At 40.7% G+C, this 24947-nt stretch overlaps 1 protein-coding gene across 6 annotated transcripts in view; it reads left to right on the forward strand.

The window, feature by feature from the left end:
- The first annotated feature begins 5526 nt into the window (after positions 1-5526).
- Positions 5527-24947, forward strand: part of BMAL1 (basic helix-loop-helix ARNT like 1) — a 46933-nt gene continuing 27512 nt past the window's right edge. For 3 of the 6 annotated variants that reach the window (XM_062620178.1, XM_062620179.1, XM_062620180.1), the window contains exon 1: positions 5681-5698. The gene's annotated coding sequence lies outside the window, so the exon portion shown is untranslated. Of the gene's footprint in view, positions 5545-5581; positions 5699-5788; positions 5807-24947 lie in introns of those variants that run through there. The other 3 variants (XM_062620176.1, XM_062620174.1, XM_062620177.1) reach the window with 3 other exon arrangements.

The following is a 24947-nucleotide window of genomic DNA, read 5'->3' on the forward strand; positions in this document are numbered from 1 at the left end:
TCCAGCTATTCCCTTCTGTTCAACTGATTTTGCTTCTTATTTACCCCTTAAAGTAGATGAAGGCTGGTTGAAAAGCTTTCTCTGTTCATTTCATTACCAAAAGGAAAAGTCTTCTTGTTCCCTTTTTTCCTCACTGATTCTTACCCTCATTTCAAGTCAAAGCTGCATATGCACTGCCTTGCTTTGGCTATTCTGTGAATTTAGCTTACAGAATTGATAGATCTTGCTACCAGGAAATGAAGCAATAAATTAAGCTTCAACCTACCACAGTGGAGTGTTGTGACCCTTTGGAAATGCAGCAACTAATGCCCAAAAGACCTTTTTTTTAGTGTACTAAGAGAAAGATTATCTTTCTCATAGCACTGTTCAAGTGAAGCTACTACCACTCGTAGAAGGATGCAAGCCAGGTAAGGAAAAAAGAAAATAAAGGGCTATAAAGGCTATAGCTTTCCTTGCTAGTAAGAAACAGATTAGTCCTATTCAAAGATGCAGTTGCCAAAGGACAACACAAAATTGTAATACCCCCTACCAAGAAAAGGCAGTAAAACTCTATCCTGAATCTTAGTACCTGCAACAAATCTTGAAATGCAGCCAGCAATTTCAGGAGTGGTTTTGGTCTAATTTGTTTCCAACAAAATGGCTTACAGATACTATTTTTTCTTTTTTTTTTTTTTTGTGATGGGAGGGAAGAATCTCATACCAACCAACTCTAGGTTTTTGCACTCTGCATAAAAAATACAGAAATTAATACGGTGTTGTACCAAAATTATTCCTAGAATTGACATGTATTTTCTTTATCAACAAAAACGGTAACTAAAACTTTAATGAACATTTTCATAAAATTTAAAAAAAATGTAAAAAAAAAAGTAGGAAGAAAGCTCCTAATGGAAAAATGTTATTTGAAAAGGTTGTAGCCTTCAAGATTTAGAATTTAAAATATTTTATTCACTAAAATTTAATTAACATATTCAAAATTTACCATCTCTGCTTCAAGTTCAGACTTCCAGTCCCTGAAAAATCAACTACATATATTTTTAATGAAGCAAAAACTCTCAAAGTGCTCTGACCTCTATGAAGTTTGAATCCAGATAAAGACAGTTCTTTGTCCTGAGCCTTCCATAACAATTGAAAAAATACTGCAAAGAAGTACATAGAATTTGTTAACTCCCTGGCTTTAGCCTCATTTCCTCATTAGATTCTTCTTCCTGTTTTTGTTATGCTGCCAGATATTGGATTGCAAACTCTTGTGAGTTCCTATTGAGTCTGAGACTATTAATTGGTGTTCTTAGAGACCACAGGGCTGAAATCAATGGACTGTATAAGAATCTTCTCTTTTTGTTTGAAAGAAGCTTCTAGCCCTTGAAATTATGACACAGGTTGGGAAGAAGAATGGATTTTAAAGAGCTCAGAAGGAAGCAGGCATGTGAAAAAGTCAACGTTTATTGCTTTATATTTATGATTTTAATGCTGGAATTTGAAAATGTTGTGGTTGGAGGTACACTTTTTAAAGTAACAAGTGTTTATACAAACAAAGGCAGAAAAACTTACTACTCTCAGGGCTTAGGGGTTGTAATAACTCAAGAATTTGGAGAACAATGAAAAGAATGAATAAGCAATAGCTTATTAATACAAAACTTTAGTTTTAGAGGTGTTTCAGCCAGCCACATGAGCTGTGACAGACTTTAGTAAACAGGCCATCACTGTGAGGTTTTTTGCATAAATCTGCAAACAGGCCAAGCCATACTTCTAGTTTCTTCTGCTCTCGTAACTGGGTTGAACCATGGCACCAGCTTTGTGTAACGTTGAGAAATATGGGTCAGTATGTCTCTGGGTTTATTAAAGTATAGACAGAACAAGAAATCCAGGTATTCAGGTATAAAGTCTTGCTAATTTTCTGTGAGCTATAACTTTTCCAGCTGCAGGTACGATCAAAGCTCATGTATCAGGAGGAAGACATTGAATAAAAGTGTAAGACAGGCAAGTTAATATTGCATGTCTGGAAACCTATAAACAAAAAGCAGCAGTTTGAAGTGCTGTAAAGTAGCTGAATCCACAGTTAGGTGCTAAAATAGACAGCATATCTTGGACATATTTTGGAAGACTTTAAAAAGTAAAGATGTAAAATACTATCTCAAAAATATTTTACAAAAACTCATGCTCCAAAGACTTAGAGATTTGTGTCTCTCTGTATCTCTGATCGGGGTCATGAATCATGTTTCAGAGAAAATGCAATTAAAACATCAAAGGACTAATTTGGCAGGTTACTTCTGAACATCTGTTACTGTTCCAGAGATATATTAGAGACTGTCTGAAGGCAACTCTTGCCCAAAAAACCCACACAAACAAAACCCCTATCAGTTGTTATCATTTAAGAAACTAGATTCCTTTTTGTGCTTGTAACTAGATAGCTAGAATAAATATATATATATAAGAAAAATCACAGATTCTAAAGTGAAATCACTTTATTATACACCTTATTATACATTAGGTAGGCTACATTTAATGAAGATCATACCTGTTACCCTTCCTGACACAAAGCCAAAACCTTAAGATCAGGGAAGTGGTTACTGTAGCATTCAAATGTGAATAAGGTAGAGAAAATATCAGTTTGAACATGGGCTAGTTGTTCCAATAATCTATTAATAAAACACAATTTTCAGTAGAATCACTAATAGCACACTCTTCTCCTGGTTTTAAATCATAGTTTTAAGACAGAAATTACTCCAAATTTTGGTGTTTAAGCATAGTGTAACCACTGACATATTGACAAAGTTAAGGAGGAAACTAAACTCCTGCTTAAGATCTAAGTTACTCCCTGCTTTAAAAAAAAAGCATAAAATCTGAAAATTAATCAGGTCAGAGTTGATTAGATGAGGAAATGCCTTTGCTGTTGTATCAGACACACCTGTGCACAGTGCCCTGAGCAGAGCACACAACAGAGCCAGTCTTTCCAGCAGGTTCCACAATTTGTGGTGTGATCTCGGGTTCAAGTGCTCCTTCAAGTACAACCCTTGAAGGGAAAGTATTCTACCTTTGCTCAAGCCTTACCTCTTCTGTTTGCTTTTTGTGTTTAAAATGCGGATAGAAGGGTGATGCCAAATCTTTTCTGGCAACAACAGCTGAACTCAGGTCTTATTAAACCTCAAACTATCATTTCTTAGCTCTTTTGCACTCTTAAAACTTTGAAGAATAACAGTCAGTATAACAGACGCCTTACTAATCTGCAGAGAGAAATTCCCTACACTGAACTTAAACCTATTTTAAAAAACCTCACAGAATAGAATTGATATATATTATATGTTAAAAATCAGAATTTGATTAACCAGATGTTATTTTCTGTAATATTTCACTAATGGAAACTACAGTATAAAAACAATTCAAAACAATCATTTATTGGGAAATATGACATATGGCCTGTTAAGCTGCTTTCCTACAGAAATAGCTAAAGATCACTACTCCTGGCATCATTCCCTACAACATTCACTGGCCCCATTAAAACAGACAGTGTGTGATTGAGTCCATAAGGAAGATTATTTCTACAGATGGGTAGAAACAATGATGAAAACTACAAAGAGTTGTGAGAAAAAAGTAGTCAAGGAGACTTCACCACCTCCATAACTTCTGTGCACTAAACCAGATCAAAAACATTGCTGGGGGGAAAAAAAAAAAAAAAAGGATGGATTTCCTCCTTGCTCTTCATGATACACGTTTCCATCTTGGTAATCTACGGTATTTCATTTAACTTGTTCTGCTGGAGGGTTTCTCCTTAAGTAGGAATATCCTGATGTGAACAGGAAGTTTGCACCCAACAGGGGCCACTTGCTGCCTGTGTTTAGTTCTAATTCAACTAGGTGGAAACCAAACCTTAATGCTGTCACAGGCTGAGTTCATGCTCTGCCATAGTGGATTGGAATAACCACAACCACGCTGTGATGTGGTAACACTGCAATACAAGCTACTCAGGTGATGTTATACTAGTGAATGTAAACCAAACATTTGTGATGCACATTTCCTGTCCTGTGTGACATCACAGGACAGGAAATGTTAAGACAATTATAATGTAGCAATTATAATCTTATGTAGCAATAATATAATCACATTTAGCAAATGTTTGCATTTGAAAGCAGCTATGCTGTGATTATGTTCTTGCAACACATTCCCTTTACCTGCCAGAACTGTTGCATGGATTATCTAAATTTAGACTATAACATGGCAACATAGGTAGCTTTACTGTCTATATTCCATCACTGGCCTTTTGCACATGCTGAATAAAGCTACTGCTGCATACTCCCATTGGCATTATATGATCACGTTGGGAGATGATGGAGCATTTATAGATTCACAGACTGGCTTGCATTGACAGGGACCTTAAAACTCATCCAGTTCCAACTCCCTGCCATGGACAAGGCACCTTCCACTAAACCAGGTTACTCCAAGCCCTGTCCAACCTGGCCTTGAACACTGCCAGGGATGGGGCAGCCACAGCTTCTGTGGGCAACCTGTGCCAGCACCTCACCACCCTCACAGGGAAGAACTCCTTCCTAATACCTAATCTCAATCTCCCCTCTGTCAGTTTAAAGCCATTCCCCTTGTGCTGTCACTACAGGCCCATTTATTTATTTATTTAAATTTATGGCGGTGAATCTAATGGCAGTATCATACAAGTCCTTCTGAGACATTCTGAAAGGTGCTGCAAAGCCACAGTGTGAGGACTCGCAAAACAGGATGTGCAGTGCTACATCAATCTACCGACGTGGCATTGCGTACAGGCACACACTGTGTGTCCTGTGAGGCACACGGGCTTGATTTGCCAAAGCAGGTTGTCAACATCAGGAGCCACACTGCATCCTGTGGCTAAGGGTGCAGCTGAGGCAGCGGTGGGCTAGAAAACATGTACCACCATCGCAACTCGATGGTGACTCCGCAGTAGGGCAAAGTGAGAACGGAGAGCCCATGCCAACACGGGAAGACCAGGCGACAGGTCCTCCCGTCCGGTGTGAAGCGGCCCCAGCGCTCTCTGACGTGACCAAGGAGGCTCAGCGGGCTGCGGCCCCGTGTCTGTCACTGAGGAATGAGGCGAGGCCTGGGCACATGCAGCCAATTACAGCCTACACGGCTGCTGTGCTGATCTGAACACCTCACACGGTGACGCCACGGTCCAAGCCGGTGTCACACGCCTGAAGCGAAGGCGCAGAGACGAGAGCCGGAGCGCGCTACTGACGACCCACAGGCCGCCGACGAACACCACAGCCAAAACACGGCCACATCCGGGTCCCGGCCTACGACTCATGGCGCCCCCCACCGCGCACGCGCCCCTCCCTCCACCCAATCAGCTCCGCCCTCGGCCGGGAGGCGGGATCAACACTCCCCAGCGGCCTTTCTGATTAGCTCTGGCTCTAAGGGCGCCCGGGGATTAGCAGGAGGGCGGGCGTTGCCCGCTTGCCGGTCGGCTATTGGTCAAGGCCGCCGGGGAGCCGCTCGCCGGTTGGTGGCCGGGCGCGTCCGGTGTGGGTCCGGAGGAGGGTGTCATTGGCTGGAAAGTAGGTTAGTGGTGCGCCGCTGGGTGGCAAGCCAGGCGGAAAGTAGGTCAGGGACGGGGGCTGCCTGCGCCGGGCGCCGCTCCGCGCGTGCCGCGCGCTACCCAGGCACCGCGACCCCCGGCCCCCGCGGCGCGGAGGGGGGACGCGCGGAGCTCACGGTGAGCCCAGAGCGGGCGGGGGGCGAACGGGGAGGGGGGCGTGGGGGGTGAGGGCCGACCACGACGCCGGCTGAGGAGACCGCGGCCCCCTGGAGCGGGGGGAGGCCGGTGAGTGGCCGCCGCCCTCCGGCAGGCCGCGGGGAACTGCCTGCCCCGGGAGGGGCTGCGCCTGCCCCGGCGGGCTGTCTCGGCGGTGTGACAGGACCCGGAGGTGACGGGGCGGACGCGAGTCGCAGCCGGCCCCGGGCCAGCTGCCGGCGCGGCGGCTCCGCAGGACCCCCAGGGCAGAGCTGGGGCTGGGGCTGGGGGTGCTGTCGTCGGTGCGTCTTCGGCTCGGTGGGGTGGGGGCATGGCGACGAACCCGGGTGTCTGGAGTTCGGTGCCTGGCGCGTTGCTCCTGCCGGGTTTGTGGAGGCTGGGGTAAGTCACTGAGCATAGGTGTTGGTGCCCCTTCCCCTGCACCAGGAGCAGGTCTTTTGGACCTGTCTCGTAGCTGCTCCCGTGGATCTGTCAGTATATCCCGTCCACTCTACGTGAGCTCAATGATAGTAGAAGCAGGAGATTGCTGTGGGTTTTGTGACTGTTGCCCGGTGGCCTGTCTACCTGTAGTAGCTGGAGTGAACTCGCCAGTCCCACAGCGGTGGGTTCTTCGCAGCCTGACAGCGCTGCTCGGTTGCCTCCTGAAGGCTTTGTGGTGCAGCCGGAGGTCCTGAGGCAACCCTCCGTGGTGCTGCTGCTCCTTCGCGGGCTGCCTCTGACAGCTGCATGTGCATCTCTGCTGCTGTGGAAAGGAGGATGAACAGCTCCCCTCAACAGCGGCTGTACCCCAGGGAACGGTAAGGGGGCTTCCCAAGATCAGCATTTTGCGCCTGGGGAGGCAGGGGAATCGGTTTGCATCTTTAATTGCTGAGGTTTCTGTTACTCCCGTGCCTCAATTATAACAGCGTTGGAAAGATTTTAGTACTTGAAAATAACGGTGAGGAAACAAGTGGGCGTGTTTTCTTGCTTCTGAAGCAAATATGCTTACAGCAATCTTTAAGTATTATTTTCACAGTTTCTGAGTTAGAAAGGGTCAACTGCAGAAAGTGATCATCCTTCTAAACAATTTTGAATGGACTCTCTTTACAAAATTCATTCAGTCTTCATGTAGATTTTTTTTTTTTTCCAAAATGCTGGGCCTCAAACGTTCAAAATGAAACTACATTTTCATTTTTCTTAATACATTAGTATTAAAGTACCTGTCCTGCCTGTTTACTGTATCTTTTCTTTTATCAAAAAGGTTTTTTAAATGGGACCAACCAATAAGAAATACACAAGCTACTGCTAAGTTGGTAGGGGTAAACAGAAAGTCTGGTTGTTTTTGTTAACTATTATACTATGTATATACTATATATGGCTACTATATACTGGCCAACAGTCTCTGTACATGGTCTTATGGAAGGCTGAGGTTATACTCTGCCCTCAAAACAATGTATGTTTTGTATGCTGTAGGAACATGCAAACGTAAATAGCTATTTATAGAATCAGAAGCTATAGGCCACTCATCTGAATATTCTAAAGCACAGTTGCCTGGTAAGGAGAAAGTCTTTACTGCTGGGTTTTGGGGTTTTGTATTTCTCATGACCATTTATGGGGGTTTTATGCCTACTTGTAGAAATGGAGTGTGTAAAATGACCCAGTAAAATATAGTGGTTATAGATTAATATGCTGGTTTTATCCCATGTTATCTTCCACACTGCTGGTTTACATCGTCTGCCTGCACAACAGCTGTGGTGTATGGTGCCATGTGGAGTCCAGACCTGTAAAAGCAGTGTGTTGGGAGACTGCCTAGAGCAGAAATACCACAGAGATCCTAAGGAGCTGCTTTGTTTTGTTATTCCCTGAAAGGCCCTTTTAGGGGGACACAGGGGTGTCAGTAAACTAACTTAGTTGTAGTTGGGATTCTACAAGACCAGAGCTGAAGTTAGGGGCCATTGATAAGGATGTTTTAGGAAGGTGATGTTTATATGGAGAGTTAAAAAGTTATTTTTTCCTTCAGATACCTGCTCTTGGGGATTCTTTTGGGAAACCAGTAGTAGGAAGAAGTGAACATTCACTGGATTTATTTGGCAGAGCTTAAAGTTGCAAACAGTTCCTTAACAGTATGCAGGACTATGATGGTAAAGCTGAGACCTAATGTGATAGCTGCAGCCTGGGTGCCGCATATGAGTAAGACCATTTTTCAAAATGAACTCATAACAAGGAGGCTGGAAACACCGAGAAACATGTAGGTCAGTTAGCTTTGATGAATATGGAAGTGCTGTTTTTATGCTCAAATTCAATATTTAAAGCTGTTTTCAGTACAGATCCAATTGTCTGTGTGGTTACACTTTGACAGGAGGTATAAGGAAACCTGAGGAAATACATTGTTGTTGAGAAAAACAGAGGGATTTTGGTGCATCCCTTTGTGACTTTCTTATTTTAAACCTCTGTCTTCAGTTTTCTCCATAGTTCTGCTCTTGAAAGAGGGCAGAAGAAAAGTAATAAAAAGCAGCTACCTATATCCCCAGTTAATAGACAGTTCTCTGAAGTTGGCTGTCTTCAGTAAAAGATGTCTAAAGGCATATAATGTGCAAATGACTGCAAAGAAAAGCCCAAAATAAATATTTCTAAGCTTGCGTAGCTTCCTTGTTCTCAGTAAGTTTACAGAACTCAAAGAATATTAAAAGTTTCACTGTTTCCTTTAATACATTAAACATGATTTGAAACTTTAATTTTTGGGTGTTGTCATACTTGGAAGACTTCAGACTAAAACAATTGGTTTTGATAAATGTAGTAGCTGAGTTGATACTGACTGGAACACAGCATTAACTTTTACACTTAGTTGGTGAGGGCTCTGCTTGATCAGCTTAGAGAAATTATGGTCTATGTTTTGGAGGTGCTTGAAGATGCAAATAAGGCATTCTATGGCATTTTCAAAAGCAGTGCAAGAGCTTTCAATCTGGGTTTTTTGGTTTTGTTAAGAGTTGCTATAGTTAGATTTTAGATAATGGGCTGTTGATGGGCTAAAGTAAAGCAGAGGTATACTCTGCCTGCAGTATGTGTTTGTGTGTATATAAATATATACACATGTGTATATATGTTTGTGTGGTAGTCTTGCATTGCAGTAGTAAATATGTTCCAAGCTTAGATCAAATACAGACTGGCAATTTTTGCATACTCCTGTGGTGTTAGGTAGGGGACAATCAAGACACTTGAAACAGAACAGAAAATGATGCACTTACAGGATGAGTGTTTTTAAGACTTAGTGTATTGAGATATTGATAAAGCCCATGTAAGTCTTGTTTGCAATGTTTATTTTTTTCTATTGTGATAGGAAGAGATCCCAGTTGTAATTATCAAATTATTTTTATCTGGTTTTAATAACTTTGAATATTGTCTGATGACCTGTGGTGTATATCTAATTGACCTTTACATTCAGTGAGGTGGACATCAAGGTGAATAGCTCACTGGCATGAACAGCATATTGCACCTGCCTTGTTTTACCTCAGTTTGTTGGAATAATGCCAAAAGGCTACTTATCCAAGGCCCAGACTTCATCTCCTTGGAAACATGATCTTTCACCAGATGTTGAGAAATGTAATTTCTTTTTTAATCCATTCAGCAGAAGAACGCAGATCAAAACAGCATCTTCAGGCTTTGTTAGCCTGGAATATTCATTAACTAAAAAAAAATAGTCTGAGATTTCAGTCTTTGTCCCAGAGAAGATCGAATTGATAGTTTCTCTTGCATTTGATATTATTTCAGGTTTATCTGTTCCTAAAATTTCTGTAATAGTTGTATAGTTTAATTCAAGAACTGGCTGATAATGTCATCATCACGTGTACAGTGCAGGACTGTTTGCGTTCCCTGCCCCTTCCTTGTCTGCAAGGGTTCATCCCTCTTCTCTATCTTCAGGTAATGTTTTCTCCTTTGCAGCTGCAAAAAGCTATTTCTTAGCCAGTGCTCACAGGATTTGTAACCTTTTCAGTCTCTTGCCATTTGAGAAGCTGTTATTCAATGTCTCTGATGTCAGACACACTTCTAGGTCAGCTGCTGGTGTCAGAACAACTTGTGACCCTGAGCTGAAGCCACGCTGTAGTTTAGTAGGTTGGTCTTCTGTGGGAATGGTGCCAGTAGGCTACTTATAGAGCAAGAAATATTGTTGGCAGGATTTTAGAATGGTGAAATAACAAGCCATATTTCTTGTGGTCTAAGATGTTGGTGCTCTCTCCTGACTTTAAAGAAACCCATTCATGTGAAAGTAAGCAATGAGGAAGAGCATTATAGTTTTCCTGTTTATTTTGGCAGCATTTTCCTTGCAAATGTTAGTAGGCTCTTTTTTTACACAGGAGCAAGGCAATTTAGAGGTGCCTTGTGTAGACTTTGGTAGAAATTACTAAATAATGCTGTACTGCAGAACAGTAATGGAGTGAAGTGAGAAAGGAAAGTTACTTCCTAGGGGAAAAAAAGGGGGCGGGGGGGAGAGAGAAAATAAAACTAATAGACTTTTTGTGGTTTGGGCTTTTTTTTGTTTGTTTTGGGGGGGTTTGTTGTGTGGTTTTTTTTTTTGTTCTGAGTTATGAATGGATTTATCATTGTTACCTATGAATTTTTCTTGGAATGTTATGAAATTTAGGACTTCTGTTCCAATTTGAAAAGTAATAAAACTTTATCCTTCATGTTTCATGTATTCATTATAGTTGTGAGTGACAGCAAGAGGAAAGGAATATTTTTGGATTAAGCTGTGTTTGGGCATTTCTTTCATAAATCTACATAAGAATTTGACTAAAAATTTGGTTTTGATACTGATACCCAGAAGTCAGAAAAATAAGCAACTTTTTACTTATCTAGAACTTTTTTTTCTTCTCTAGAGCTTTTCTAGTACAGTTCTAGCTTCTCTAGAACTGTGTAACTGTACTAGAGCTTTTAACTATTTTTTGTGCCACTGAAAACGAGAAAAAAAATCTTTTTGATTGCAAGAAAGAGTAACTCAGGTGCATCTCTGACTCTATTCCCTTTCTCCTTACTGGTTTCCATGTGTTTCTGAGTTTCCAGCTGAACAAATATAGAAGTGTTTCAGATATGCAGATCTCTCAGGAGCTCATTCACCACCGTCACCTGACTGTACCGGAGCTGGACACTTACATGGCCAAGTTGTTGTCAAACTGATAATTTATTGAAAAATGGCAGAGCCCCAGCAGTGTCTCTAGTTTCGCTTGCCAGGAAGTCTGGAGGAAATGAAGTATAGGAAGCAGACTGGAAGGAAGATCTTCTTTTCCACCAAGGCAATACACCATTTGGACCCAAGTCCACTAACTGTCCCCTTTTGGGAAGTAAAGCTGTCTGTTTAAAAAATAAATATATATATAATCTTGAATTACTGTTCAAGAATGATTTCCTGACTTGCATAGATCTCATCTTGCTGTCAGTTTGTCTGCATGTTCTGTTTTCTGGAAGCAGAACTTCCTAAAACCTCCTTGGGCTTCCCTTTAGAGAAATATTGGCACCTTAGTTTGTTCTTGGTATTCTTATCTAAGAGCCATAGGAGAACTGTTCTTGTGTTCTGTGACATGAAAATCTGTTTTCTGTATGACAGTGGTGTGGGCCTTTTTTAAAAAATAAAAAAAAAATTAATAAAACTCTTGATCTTAATTTGCAATATAAATGGAAAGTAGGAAAAGGTTTAAGTTAGCAGGTAAGAGGAGAATTTGTACCTTCTACTTTAAATTGATTACGGGCTTTTTCTTCCCCTAGAGCAGATGAACACTAGTCAGGACCAATTAGTTGCACATCTCGGAAAAAAGCAGGATGGAAAAAAAAAAATCCTCCATGTAATAAAAAAAAACAGGAAAAGGCTCCTACTGATACCTCATTAGAGACCTTGATAGTATTGTAGCATATCGACAGCCTTTTGTCTCTAGGTGAACTGGCCGTTCAACCTTACAAGACTTTGAAGTACCTTTAAATACATAGGTAAGTCTAAGAGACTTCTGGGTGCTTTTTAGGCAAAATTAATATGCCTTTTATAACAGGATTTGCTCAGGGAAGTAGGTAAGCCTCCATGGATTCATTCATGATGTGCTGTAAAACTTGTGTAATCCACTTCCTTTGGCATGGCTTTCAGATATGTACTTAAAATAAATATTTTGTCAATCTACAAATTTGTCTTGCAGTTTTAGGATATTTCTGTGGCTTGTAGTTCCCTGTAGCCCTAAACATATGGGAATGATGGTGTTCCTTGACAAACCTGGAAAAGTCCTGATTTCTGGGTTTTGTCAATGAAGCCTTTTTTTCCTTTTTTCTGCTGTTTTTTTTTTGTTTGTTTTTGTTTTTGTTTTTTGTGACAGAAAAACTGGTCTCTTAACTGGTCTTTTGACTTTACTTACACAACTTGAAGTTGCTTGTGTGTGGCTTTCTGTTATCCTTTTGTCTTAGTTCTGTGAATGCTTTGTTTGCTTTTAGTGTGTGTGGCAATGGCGAAGTTTTGGAATGATACTCTGTTGGCAACCAGGTCAGAGGATGCGGTTGAGTGCAAGTTCTCAGGTTTGTCTGTAGGAGTGGCTGCTGAGTGGATTTCAGAGACTTTTGGGAAGCAGAAAAAGGAACTTTCCTGGTCTTCCTGCAGGAATCTTGATGGACTAGCAGATTTCTACTTAAAGAAAAAAGACATTAGGAATAAATACAATTAACTTTAATTGCCCCTTCTAGCAAAACTAATTGCATGTTGTACTGAAGTGCCATAATTTTCCACATTCAAATACAGCACTGCATATCCCCTTTAACTCCTCCCTATGATGTAGTTTGGCTGAGTCTTTGTTTGGCAACAGTATGTAAGTTTCTCTTCAGTCATCCTTTATGGTGTAGTTCTGTATTTTCCATGAATCCTTCCAAAAGTGTACTCATCAGAATCATTTCCACGTGTGAACTAATCATTGTCTTCAACTCTTGAAAGGGGCATTCAGTTCCTGCTGGCTTCCTGTACTGTGTTATGCTTATCTTCCTAGTTTTCACATTCCTTCTTTTCAGTTTGTAAACATCGGTCATTTATGTGCCATTCTAATACAGAACAATGTTGTCTTAAACCTGGCTTACCTGGACGTTAAATAGCTTTCATACAAGTTCTGTCTTGACTATGCTCCTGTGTATTAGAGATTGATTTAATTTCGGTCTTGATAAAAAAAGCCTTTTATAAAAGGAGTAAGTTTATTCAAAGCAGCAGCTCACAACATAAATACCTCTTGACAGACAGTTTCTTGAATACTTCTGTTACACTGGAGGATTTGTAGGCTTATTCTTGCTGTAGTATCCCTGTAGAAGTTAACCTGTGTGTTCTCATGTTTAGGTGTGCGTTTGCTTAGGCAAGTTATATATGCAGTCACTGTTGAGCTCATGATCTCTCCCCCTGTGTACAATGCTGGTACTTGTTTACTCCCTGAATCACCTTGCTGTCATTTACGCAGATTTGTAGCTTTTTTTAAAAAAGATATTTTTTTGGTAGGATTAGTTTTAATCTATTTTGGATCTCTGAACAGTTCACTGTGGGGTTAGGTGAGTGCTAGGGTTGTATGGGAGTGCACAGCTGAAAGGTGAAGCTAGGAGGTTAACAACTCCTGCAGTAATTCTTCAGTTATAAAGGGTTAATGTTTAGATTTACAACTTCTCATCTTAAAAAAAAAAAAAAAAAAATAAAAAGAATTATGTCACATGACTCTCCCAAAGAGAGGTCTGTGCTGCAGTGTAGAAATCCATGTAGCCCCATATTGAATAAACTAGCTAACTGATTCATGCAGTTACTGTTTATGAGCTAGGATTACTCAGTAGTGTTGTTTCTGGCAATTTCCACTTGGCTTTGTCTCTGCTGTTACATGAGTGAGGATCTGTACCTGTTACATGGTGACAGAGGAGACTCTTGCTGGTGAGAGAGCCAAGTAGTGCAGGTTGGCCTGTTACCACTCCAACAGTCTATTGGCTTGCTAACAGCTTTCTTAAGAAATGTATGTACCACTTCCAAGTAGTTGCCAAACAGTTGTTTATCTGTGCATCACACAAGATGAAGGTTTGAAGTGACTGAGGGTGGGAGGACTTTATTGATTGGCAGTTCCCAGCGCAGTGTTACAGAGATTTGGATAAATGAATTTTTGGCTTGGGAAACAAGGATATCAAGCTGGATTCAAAGGTAGTTTGATCCATGTGTTAATTATGTCACAACTTTAATACTTTCCCAGACTTCATAAAGTATTGGTAGAAAACTGAAAAGAGTTTAAGGAATGAACTGTGTTTTGCAAACATAACCTTACAGTGTGAGATCCAAGAAACACAACTGAATTTAAAGGAAGAAAAAGCAATTCACTGGATTCATCTTTCAGTTAATGACCTGATAAGCTTACCTGGTAGGAGAAAATGAAACGAGATTTAGGAGCTGATGGGTAGCCAACTCAAATTCAGACTAGAAAAGTTGTAAGTTTTGAACAAGAGGAACTAAGCTCTGGAACAGAAAAGATAGGAGGCGAGTAAATTCTTGTAACAGATCAGTTCATCCAGGATATCTTCCTAAAATAAACTTTGGCCTGAATTACAGCATATCAGTTTGTTGCATAAAATAGTAGATGAGGTTGCCTTCTATTGCAGAAGAGATACAAATACAGGTTTATATGAGGGAACAAACCTGAATGATTCTGGTATCTGTATTAAGATAAAACTTATGTACTTATCTCTATGCTACTATGTGCTTAAGCAGAAGGAAGCTGAAGGATGTACAGCTTTAACCAGTCTGTGAAGGAGAGGCAGGGCCAGAGGGACTTGTAGGAGAGAGAGGGCACCGATCTATAAAGACTCTTGCAACCTTTCTTCAAATTAATTTACAAGGTTAAAAATACTACTGGGGATTCTCATATTGTTATTCAGTAAGGCATTGATAAAATGCAATGCCTAAGAGATTTGCACAGCAATACTAAACAGCAAAACAAACCTCGCTTTTGGTCTGTAATCTTTCTAATTAAAAGGAATAAAAGGCAACATTTCTGTATTTTTGCAGTAAGAATATTGAGTTGTTCAAGAGCAGAAGTTCAAGCGCTGGTACTTGATGGAGGCGGAGGCTTGGAGGGGTGGGGGAGAAACTTGAGGAGCTATATCCCTATTCATGAAAACAAAGATGTAGTGATTTAACAGGAAGGTCATGGAAAAGACCTGAAAGATCATCATGTCTGACCTTTACCCCAGGATTGCCAAATCCACCACTAAACCATGTCACTAAGAGCCTCATCTGCATGGTTTTTGAGCACTTCCAAGGATGGTGAGTGATGGAGGTGAAAACTCATATAGAAAGGGTATGTATTTCTCTATTAATCAGAGCAAAATAGTGCTTGAGACTCTAGACCATGATCTGAAGTGAACGTTGGGGAAAAAAAAAAAGAGGAAAAATGCCAGCAATATTTGTACCTAGTGATTAGCATATGATCCCCTGAAATATGTGATGCTTTCTTTTCTGTTCTAGTCTAAGCATGTTTGGTTGGGATTTTCCCCATGTGTTATCAGTAACGGTTTCCCTACTTTGCTGGCTCCTTTGGCCTCTTTAAAAGGGAATCGTGAGCTCTACTTGTTGATTTGAAATTTAATTTCATACTATAGGCAAGACTTCAAGTGAGTGGAGAACTGAAGTGCTTAGGAAGGTGAAGCATGGAACTGCCATTCTGAGTGTTTGGTTTAGGTGATTTGTGCCTGCCAGCTTTTACATGGTTCCGTACTCGCTGCTATTGTTTCTAAGCACTGCATAGAAATCTAGTGACTTAAATTGGGTTTGAAATTCCACTTATGAAAGCAGATACCAAACACGTAAATCTTGTTTCCTGTATTAGAGGATTTTTTCTGATAAGCTAAGCTTTTACATTTGCCTTGCTAAATTAGTGCAGTGTGTACTGATTGAATTTAAATCTTTCACCTGGTGTTATGTTCGGTGATGTTATGGTGATAACTGCAGATTCATTGACTTAAACCAGAGGTAACCTACAGGGGTCTTTTGAGGGTGTTGTACACTGTCACTGTGAGTATTCAATGTATGTCATACTTGGAAGTTGACATTTTCTCTGGATACTAAGAGATAATGTTGTTTTGCTAGGCAAGAGTGACTGTTGCATGCCATAATGAAGACCTGGTTCTTGTAGAGTCTCGTCTGCAGCAGTGGCTGTGAGTGGCTGCCTAGTGAAAAGAAGATTAGGGCAACCATGTGTCCTCTGATTCTGGCCTGCAGCTATTTTCAGCTCAGGGACTTCACAAGCCAGATGTGGTTGGTAACCCTCAGGGCCAATTAATGGAGTTCCTTTCCATGAACTGGTCCTACCTCTCTTTGGAAACCACATGAACTTCTAGCCTTCCCAATATTTGGCAGAGAGTTTCTACAGCCTGCCGCATGTGTGAAGAGGTGTGTTGTTCTCAACCTTTCAGCCAAGCTTTGTTTGATGTCCCTGTGACATTTGATGATTTTCTAAACCTTGGGCTCCTCAATTTTCTAAGCTGAAGAGTACTAGCTTATTTCATTATTCTTTATGCAGAACTCATTGCCTGTCTTGTTCCACCGAGTGAAACTAGAAAGTTTTCCATTTTCTAATAAATCTTATTGCCGTGGATGTGTTGGATGATATCCAGGTTGGCCTCTGTACTGTTCAGGAGCTGTAAATAATTATGAGGGTTTGTAAGTGGTAACTAAGGGACTGCATTGTTATTATTTGGTGCAAGTCTGCTACTTGCGGAAATAAAGTCATCTAAACATACTTAAACTTTTCTGTGGAGGAATGTGAACTGTCTAATGATCCTTTGTAGGCCCTTTGGGATCAGACTGCGTAGGTTGTGGAATGTTCTCTTTTGGAATAAAACAATGGGTTGGAAGAACTTCTGCTTGCAACTGTTAGTCAAATGTCCCTGTGCTCTGTGCTGTGTCTGCTCTCCATTTGGATGGAGAGGGGGTTGTTGCATGGGTGGATCTGTGATCCAAGCAAATGCAAGAAAAAGCAATAATTAAAAAATATAGCCTCCAGTTTTACTAATAGCCCTTTTGTGGTGTGTGTGGCTGTATTTTATTGTGTGGTTCGAGGTTTTGTGTTTCTGAACAAGTTTTTTGCCCATGTTTGGTCTTGGCAGGATTTTTTTGTCTGTGTGTTTCGTCTTTCTTTTTTTGGTACGTGTGGATGATGCTGTTCTTCCCCACTAGTTGTATTTCCTTTTTGTAACAGTCAAGGTGCCTGCATAGTGTAGAATTTCTGGTGTTTCCTGAATCATTTCTCTGCCTTTATTAAGGGCTGTCATGATTTGGTAATGTGAGCCTTTGCTCTAAATGCAACAGCAATTTTAAAACACTTTTTCAGTTTCAGTTGTAATGTAAAAGCATTCAAACTTGACTGTTGATTTAAATTAGAAATCATAGGTTTAAAAGCCTGTCTGGAAAAATGCAAGTCTGAGGCCTACATCCAAATGTACCTCTGGCAGCTGAATGTCACAGGTTTAGAAATTAGGTGGTTTTCAACATCAGCATTAATGTATAGACACACAAAAATTTAATATATTTTATCAGCCATTTCTGGAAAAGGCTTTCCTATTGCTGTGGGCCTTCTCAAGAAAATAAGGCATATATTCCCCCTGAAGCAATGAATAGAGAGTGGATAGGAATACTCCTGTACTGTGCCTGTATATTCATATTTGTCATTCACAAAATGACAGCCTGAGGAATTTGACACACTGTACAGACAGGAGTGTGTAAAGCGTGCTGGAGTACTGAAAGTGAAATCTGGGGGAAGGGTGACAAGAGAAGAAAAAAGGGTGTGAAGCTACCTCTTTGATGGCACTAAGGTATTTTGTCAGCTGTTCTGTGGAACTTTGCTGTGAGATTTTCAACAAACTCTCATGCTTACCCTGAGCTAGACAAATACAACTTTTTCCAACCCATAAAGCTGTTAGGTACTTACCACTCTGGACATGAATGTGAAAGACGGGAAATATTCTGCATGGTTTCTCCCTAAATCATCACTAGATTTGCTCCACAAGTTGTGTCTTTGAATGCTGTGATTTATAAAGCCTCAGAAGCAAAAATTTCTTAGATGTTGGCTTTCGTGAAGTGCACATTGTTAGGTACCTGGGACTCACCTTGGAGATGTGTCACATTGCAGAGAAATTCTACTTTATCAAAGTAAGACAGAAGGAAGCATAAAAAGTAGCTACTGCTGTGGCAGAAGCAGCCAAGAGGATATGACTTACGCATTCAGTGTATGCTATGATGACATATCTAACTTTACTTCTAATGTCCTGTTAAAAGATGACTTTTAGTCATGCGCTTGGTTGGGTGCTGAATGGGTAGTCTTCAGCCGTAGCATTCTGCTCAAAAAGCACATTATCAGTATTAGTGCTGGCCATGGGGTGTTGGGAGCTTGCCCTGCTTCTCAATGTTTGCTGTTGTTGCAGTTCCTAACTACTTCATGTGAATCTCTCTGAGGAGCAGAGCATCGGATAATGCCACAGTATGAGCTGTCAGAACTCTGAAATGCTGCCTTCTCAGTGTTAGCAGCAGATCGCTCATTTAAAAAACCTAGGATTTCAGGAATGGGGGAGGTTATTATATCTGAGCCATTGAACAAGACTGAAAATGGCATGTCTGTCTTTTTTTGATGATTGTGTCTCTGCATGTTGTACAGAAAACATGCAGGAGCTAAATTGTTGCAGTGTATTGGTTTTCACTAAGTTTGATTTGGATTTAACTGGCAAATAATGTGTGACTTCAGGAAATCAACCTGCTGAGCTTATTTATGTTAGTGTTTCTTGTTGCTCCACATATACCAAAGGATTCTGGGTGCAGAGACAGGTAGCTGAGACCATATGCATGAGTGTGTGTGGGGAGGGATTATTTTCTTAAACCAGGACATTTGTAAATAATTTTAAGTTGCAAGTTTCTCAATTCCCACACATAAACTTTGCTAACTTAACACATAGAGTAGCTATGCCATCATTGTATGCTCTTCTGCAGCTTTTTTTTTTTTTTTAGCAGACTACCTACTCATATGCTTAACAAAATGCTGTGATGCCTTTGTATCTGAAAAAACTGTGATGTAGTGGGAGAACGGAACTTAAGTAGAACCTCTGATATAGTACTGAAATAGTCTGAAGGAAGAAATATTAACGTTCATGTGGGTGTCGTGCATATGCATTTGGCATCTAATTTTGTGTAAAGTTAAGTCCAAAAAAGCTTTTAAGAAACCAGTGGGGAAAAATGAACCTGTCAGGGATACGTGTGCTAGAGGAAACAGTAGAGAGTCAGCTGAGTGGGGAATACCCCAGCTTGGTTCCAGACAGGCTGAGAATATTTTCCTTTTCCTAAGGCTTATTTTAGGATTGAAGTGAAACTGACAGCCTGTTGACTTTTCTTTGTCATGCTGGCAGAGTGGTGAGAGCAGGAATGGCTTCTTCCAGCCAGAGATGGAATTTAACCGGACCAGAGGGAGTGTGCAAAAACTGGAAATTGAAGTATAAGGTATAAACGAAACCACCTTTGTCTACACTTTCTTTTGTGATATTTTGCCCTTTTGTTTCTATGCTTTTGTTCCCTGAAGATATAAAGTCTTTAGTTGTAGTTTGTTTGGCAGTCAATCTCCAAACGGAAGGTTTCACAAATGCCAAATGTGTTTAGGTTTGTTGTAGTGATAATGTGACTGGAAACCAGAATCAACTGTAGTCTATAACCACAAAAGCAGAATCAACTAGATATGTCCCCTTAATAAATGCACTTAAGAGACTAAAAGTGAGTTGTGGTTCAAACTTTTAAGCTGAAAAAATGGCTAACACCCCTGAATGGGTAAACTTTAAAAGTCAACAGAGGAAATATTACTTGGATAGTATTAGCCATGCCAGAGCCTGAGTGTATTGTCTAGTTTTGATGCCTACAAGGCTCCGATATGAGGAGGGGAGAAGAAAATGAAAACTTGACAAAAGCACAGAAGGATTTGGTGACTGGGAGGTGGAATAAGTAGTGGAGTACTAAAATAGTGCTTTGCCAGTGGGAAGAGTGGCTTGAGTTAAAGCGTCTCTTGATTTGAAGATTTCAAGTGAGAGCATCCTATTGCAAGTTATATTAAAGCACAAGCTGAAGTTAAAAGCTTGAAGAAGAAATCCTAGAATTAGTTGCTTGGTGTGCCAAATGACTGCTTGGACTGATTAAGTATTAGTGTAGGATCTGGCATACAGAATTGTTTTGCTAGACTGGTATTTCAGATGAATATCTTCTAGAAAATGTGTTCCGTAGAACTGCTTGTGAGATGATTTTGCCTTCTTGCCATTGAAAGGCAACTTTGGAGTTCTAGAACTACAGGAAGAATTTCTGCCGAATTGTGAGGATACAGGAGCTTCACTTAGCTGCAGTAAGGAAATTAAACTTGACCAGAGCATATTACAGTGATAATAATACTTAGAATGAACAGTTGGACTTCAATTTGTAAGCTCTTAATTAGAAGATGTATATTTAACTGCATAAAACTTAGCTTGTTCAGTTTGAGTAATTGAGTAAGATATCCTTAAAACTTGTACCTAAAGCATCTGTCTGCTATAAACTAGTGTTCATATTTAGGAGTCAGATGAAATATTGAAACAGAAAGCTGTTATCTTTTGGACTGCAAGTGCAAGAAATAGGCATTCCCAGCTGTGAGTTAAAGATGGGCTGATTTGTGAATCCCTACTGTCTGTATAAGCATGAGGAGTGACTTAAGTAGCTTGCCTACTTATCTTGTATGTTTCTCTGCTCTGGAAATCTCAGTCCAGGTTGTGTACAGCCCTCTTAAGGAGAAATTCCTAATTTTCTAAAAATTTTTGCTTTGAAGTTGACTGTACAGTCCAGCACATAAGACATCTTTGCTGGCAGATCAGAAGCAATGTGTACAGCTTGGGAGACTTCACAAAGCCACTACCTCAATTGAGAGAGTTTTTGTTGTTTTGTGGTTTGGGTTTTTTTTGGTAGGTTTGGGGTTTTGTTGTTGGATGGGATATTTGTGTGTGTGTAGTTTGTTGGTTGGTTTGGGTTTTTTAAGCTTTCTGATCAAAGCATGCTGGAAGTACATAGCTACTAAAGTCAGCATTAACTTTGATTATGTTTTTATTTAAGCATGTTAATGCTGGGTAATTGATTTACCCACATGGTAGGATTGATTTCCCTCTGTCTTTCACTCACCCCCTTTATCTCCCAGTTCCACCTCCAAATCCTGTGGATGGCTTAGGGCTGATGACCCAAGATTGTGTTTGGTGGTTGTGAAACAGTACATCCCTCATACATTGGAAGCTGGACCTGGCTTAGAAACTCAGTTTAGGAACTTCAGCTAAGTTTATATTTCAGTAGTTGAGAGAGTAGATTGTTGTTTACTTTAACTGTGAATGAGTCTGTCATTACTAAAAGAATAGATGATTTTGGTGTTAAATGAGTAGAATTAGATATCTGGCCCAAAGGACTTAGTTTTTGTTGTCTATTAATTTTAAGACTTGCCACCCTCCCCAGTGCTGAAAATATAATACTTTGTTCCTTCCCAGACATGCACAGTCTTCTGAAGGACTAGAATAAATTAATATTAAGTACTATAGTTAAACATAGATTTGTGAACTTTACCAGCATTTAACATCGGTGGACCTTTTTTAAAATGTAAATGATAATTATTTCGTTCTGTAACTTATTCCACAGAAATGCCTGTGGGATTGTCTTACAGTAAGTTGTTGATTTCTTTGGGTTGTTTTTTAATCATTAAACCACTTATGATGCTGCATTTAGCCCTTTTCCTACAAGCAGCTGTTCTCAGAATAACTGGTTTTTTACTCCATTTTGGTTGTATCCATTTCCAGTGAAAGCAAACTGTATGTTTTTGATCAGCAGGACCTGTTGTCGTAAGGCATCCAAAGTCATGAAGGAGTGTGCTGAGAGTTGTTCTTGTGTTGATAGTTATATCTGGGTGTAATTTTTAGTGTAATTTTTATTCCTCTGTAGGAGATTGGCTGTTATCTTGTATATTTTGTATGAGCACTATACTTTTTTTTTTTTTGTAAAAGGCTCCTTGAAATATCCATCTTCTTGACGTTCAAGATGCAATCTGAAGATATGATTTATATACCTGTTGGGGGTATTGGTGTGTCTGTAAAATGTCGTAAGGCACCCAGCACAGCTCTGAGGCAGAATTCACTGGTTCCTGCTCTGAGTAGAGGCATGTGAACTGGTCAGTCTCATTCCAGCCACTGCGTCTGAGCTCAGGAATGACTTTAGTACTGGTATTTCTGCTCAGTATCTAGTGATATGAAGACCAATACTTTTTGGTTCCAGAAGGCTGTGGAGAGAGAGGATACAGTTTGCTTCATGTGCAGGTAATAGCTGTATTTGGTAGGTGTGCTGCAGAAGTCCCTTGAAACCTGGTTGTCCAGGAAAGGTGTGTCCATTTTGTTTTCCCTACAGAAGTGGTTTCTGGAAGCCTAAGTTGTATGAGTACTAAAGGATTGATTATTGAAGCAGGCCAAGTTCCTTTGATAACAGCAGCATGTTAGTACTGATTTTCAAGAGTGTGCATCATCACCTTTTAACAAGGGCTTGATTAGTTCTTTGTTTCCTTTTGGTGGCTGCCCAAAATGAAATATCCAAAAAAGCCAACATAAGCTTACCTCAAAGAGTAAGCGCTCAAAGAATCTAATCTTGGCGGACAAGAAGCTTGTACTAGATCAAGCTTTCTATAATGACTGCAAACTAACAAGCTTTGTTGAAACACTCCCTTTGACTGAATAGGTAGAGAGGCAAATGGTCTTAAGACATAAGAGGAAATGAAATTTACTGTGTCTGAGAGTCAGCTGGTTACTCAGGATGCTCTTCTGGTGATGGTACAGTCTCCAGACCCAGTGGCTATTCTGTAGAGTTGTATATTAGACTTAGTCCTGTCACTAGAGGTATGTACCAGTCCTCTACTAGACAGGGAAATAACTTCATCTGTAGCATAGACAGATCCCTTTCAGCCTAAACAGGTTTGATTCATGGAAATGGCATGGGTTGGTTTTGGTTTTATTCCAGTTTTTGTTGTCCATGTCTCCATCCATAAGGTCTTCTCATGGGACAGCACCAGCCTTGAAGCAAAAATTTATCTGCTTCACTAAGAGAACATGAGCTAGGATTTTGAGGGTTGTTAAATCTGTTTGGTTCTCTTTCAAGATCCAGCCTCTTTTCCTGTCTTTCCATGCTGTTTGAAGCTTCATACTTTAGAGATGCAGACAATACAAAACAGGGAGGAGTGACTGATATGTTACATAGGTGTGCTACCAATCGGGGATATCCACAGACCAGTAAAAAGGGTTGACAAGAACCTTGTCAAATACTCTTTGAAGTTTAGTGAAGAGGAATGTCAAGTCCTGCATGTGGAGAGGAAAAACCCCATGCCCCAGTACGGGCGAGGGCCTGAGCAGCTGGAAAAGAGCTTGGCAGAGGGTCTGTGAGCCAGCAATGGTGCCCTTGCACCAAAGGCCAGCAGCCTTCTGGATTGTGCTAGGAGTAGTGTTGCCAGCAGGCTGAGGGAAGTGATCCTTCCTGTTTACTGAGCACTGGTGAGAAACTTCTGTGTTCTTGGGTCTAGTTCTAAGCCCTTCCATGCCAGAGAAAGTGATTTTAGTTACCACGTATTCCAGGGTTTGGAGCAGCAGAGAAGTCGTTTGTTATAATAGCTGGAAGTTAAAGTTTTAAGTACTTTCCCTTTTAAGCAAGAAGAGGTGGGATCTGAGGCCTCTCTTGAGCTAAAAGTCTGAGTGTTCTGTGAACAAAGTAGAATTCAGAATATTGTCCTGTGGCTCCATTGCCACTAAGATAGTCTGGAAAACTCCTGTGGGGTCATGCCACAATACAGCTTGTTCTGTCTTTCCTCAGAGATGCTAGTGATGAACAGACTTATTTGGTAGGGGAATGCATGTGAACAGTACATTGATCTGTTGAGAAACTGCCTTTATGTTAACTTCCTAGAGTTGAAAGATGTTCTTTGTGCAAGTGTTTTTCTTCTGTTTATTGGAGACACCCGTATGTCAAAATGATTCATCTTGTAGCTTTGTGGCTGGTTGAAATTCATGGCTGCTTCCCTCCAGCTACTTTTTTCTTCGGAAAGATGGGGAGCAGCTATGCAGCAGTAAGTCTCTTGAGCAGTGCAAGTGCCTCTGCCTTCAGCCTTCAACAGAGCAAGGGATACTTGTGCCCTGTTGTGAGGGGCTGGGTAGCAACAACTGCTAACACAAGAGGTGCAGGACGATTGCTCTCGCTGTGTATGTGTGGTTAAGGATTGGGTCAAAACATGAGCTACTGGTGTCATTAAGAACTTGGATTGGGATGAGTTCCAAAGCTCAGATGTGGATCGTAGGCTGTCTGGAGTTGGCGAACATGCTGATGAATGAGTGGTGCAAGATGACCTCAACAAGCAAATGAGGCAAAATCTCTTCTTTGCCCCAGAGGGTGCGGCGAGATGCACCTGGGTGTGAGAGGAAGCCACAGGGCTTTTTACCTTCTGGGAGTACAGAGTGTTCTTGCGGGTAATAGGGGTTCAAGGAGCACAAATGTGCCAGTGGAACAAAACAATACCAATGTATTAGGCAAATAGGAAGTTTTCTGACAGCCGCTCCTTAAGTATTGAAGGAAAAGGAAAATACCACTGCTTTATTTTAAAGATCTTCCTTCAATTCCTTCAGAGTATTTCATGATAAAGACTCTGATGTATGACCCGCTTGTTACTTGCTGCAGCCGTATCCAAGTGTGCCAGGATGTGTATTGAAATCATCATGGGGATACTTGTGGAGCTTTGCTAAGCAGAAGTTTCCCACCGTTACTGAGTGGATGCACATCTGGAGTCTACATACACCTCTTGAGGAAATACACAGTGAGGACAAATAATCCTGTTCTGTTTCTTACTAGTTTGTACTGTGACCATTTAACTTCAGAGGTGGTATATTGCTGTGAAGGGAAGCAGATGATTTCCTTTTTGTAGCTGTTTTTGGTTCAGTTATTACATACAGTGACAATCAATATCTTTTCAATTACTTCTTAAGAAAGCCACAGCACAGTTTTCCTCTGTCATTGCAAAATAGTGCTTTTAAGATATGAGGCACTTCTGATTCATAAAGGTATAAACTGCATTTCTTCTAGAATAAGTATGTATGTGTGTTGGAGATAATTGACTCCTGCCTAAGGGTAACTGGAACTGGTGGTGCT

The sequence above is a fragment of the Pezoporus occidentalis genome, unplaced genomic scaffold (genome assembly GCF_034315485.1).
Source record: "Pezoporus occidentalis ecotype Australia unplaced genomic scaffold, CSIRO_AGI_Poc_V1 ctg22, whole genome shotgun sequence".
NCBI classification, from domain to species: Eukaryota; Metazoa; Chordata; class Aves; order Psittaciformes; family Psittacidae; genus Pezoporus; species Pezoporus occidentalis.